Source organism: Mauremys reevesii, linkage group 4, assembly GCF_016161935.1.
Source record: "Mauremys reevesii isolate NIE-2019 linkage group 4, ASM1616193v1, whole genome shotgun sequence".
Classification (NCBI taxonomy): Eukaryota; Metazoa; Chordata; order Testudines; family Geoemydidae; genus Mauremys; species Mauremys reevesii.
The window spans coordinates 122,260,502-122,262,195 of NC_052626.1; the positions used below are offsets into that span (position 1 = coordinate 122,260,502).

At 49.6% G+C, this 1,694-nt stretch overlaps 1 long non-coding RNA gene across 1 annotated transcript; it reads right to left on the reverse strand.

Annotated features, from left to right (window-relative positions):
* Positions 1-652: 652 nt before the first annotated feature.
* LOC120402954 lies at positions 653-1,479 on the reverse strand. Its single transcript, XR_005597381.1, has 3 exons — positions 1,435-1,479; positions 1,199-1,271; positions 653-809 (listed from the first exon to the last, which is right to left on the reverse strand). It is a non-coding gene; the product is annotated as an uncharacterized LOC120402954 (long non-coding RNA).
* Positions 1,480-1,694: the final 215 nt, after the last annotated feature.

Sequence of the window (1,694 nt, forward strand, 5' to 3'; positions counted from 1 at the left end):
GGCATAGTAGGAAAGCCAGTGACTTCTACCTGTGAAGGTGGTTGAAGCTTCCAATTCCACAAGCTAAAGTCCCCTTTGCAATCCAGGGAACCAGCCTGGGTTGTCTGGAGCGCAGGGCGTGGCCCATGGTGACTGCAGACACTGCCCCTGCTGCACAACGACTCCTGGGACCCTCTAGCCCATCAGCACTCGGCTCTCCCGCATTCTGCTGAGCGGCTGAGATCTGGGGGAACAGAAACCCTTTGTTAGAGATGGAAAATCTCCTCCCAGGAACACTCTGTCAATGGCTGCCAGAGGCCATCCCTGTGAAACCCCAAATGTGCAGCCCCTCGGATTCCCACAGGGGAGATCTCAGCTCTTTCACTTGTCACCCGTGGCCGCAGTCTCTGACAGGGGGAATGTAGAGGAGGTTTTTGCCAATGGTCCCTTCTACAGGGCACAGAATGGGAGGAGGTTTGGCCTTGTGATGTGAGGCCTGGCTCTGAGAATCAGGGCTCCTGGGATCTGGGGCTCTGGAATGGGGTGTGGTCTAGTGAGTGGAGCTGGATTTGTTGACAGTGAGTGAGAGGGGCTTGTGCTGAAGGACCCTGGGTCAATCCCCACCAATTCCTGTGATGTCTATTTGTGGCCACGATTTTACTTACCTCTCAAGGTAGGTTATTTAGCCCATTCCTGGACACATGTGTTACATCTGCTGCTGGCCATTCCTGAGATGTAGGTCCTTCATCCACACAAGGACATGGCACATCAAGGTCAATCCAGCAGCTCTCATCTGGTCTTCACCTCCACAATGGACGGTGAGCCCTAGCCTGACCAGAGAAAGACAGGGTGGTGTTCTTCAGGGGAATCTGCTGGTGCTCCTGTATTCCCTGCTCCACCTCACACCTCGACACGCTAAGGGTTTTCCAAAGATACCACTAATCTCAGATAAACAAAGCATCTGAGATGAGGTCAGTGTGGGTGGATTTACTGAGCAGACTGGTTCTAACGGAAGAACAGATTTCTCCCCTGCTCTGGGGAGATTCCCATAGGAAAAGTCTCTGATGGTGGGGGTGGGGGCAATGCAAACCCTCAGCCCCTTGAATGGCAGGAAATCAGGACTCGGGGAGTTAAGGGGTGTCTCTGTCCTGCTGAAGGGAGCAGACCTGGAGAGCAGAAAGAGCACTAGTGGCATAGTAGGAAAGCCAGTGACTTCTACCTGTGAAGGTGGCTGAAGCTTCTGGCAGACATTAGAGTTCCGGATCCTTACATCTCCTTTGGGGATCTTTTTCCTAGGAATAAAATAAGGACACCACACAGAGAATGACATTTGAATCCCAGGGAAAAGGGATGATCTCAGCCAGGCTACGTACCAGGAACCCAGTTTTTGTCCCAAGAGCCACAATTACCCAGATGAGGTTTTCTTCCCCATTTGCTTTCAGGTTATTTACTCACAGTATTCATTTGTTTGCTTTGCCGGGTCTCCACTCTCTGCAGTTGTTCATTGGTTTTAGTAACAATCTTTCAGTTTTTGATTCTCTTTCCTCTTCTTACAGTGTAGCATCTGCTTAGCACTTTTTTTTAAAATAAAAATAAATTTAAACCAAAATCCTGATCTTACATTGAAGAGGAAGGTTTCCGAAGAATTTGGCTGCAGAACTTTAGTGTCTGCATATTTCAGTCACTATTAATTATTCAGGTGCAGGTCTGATGCA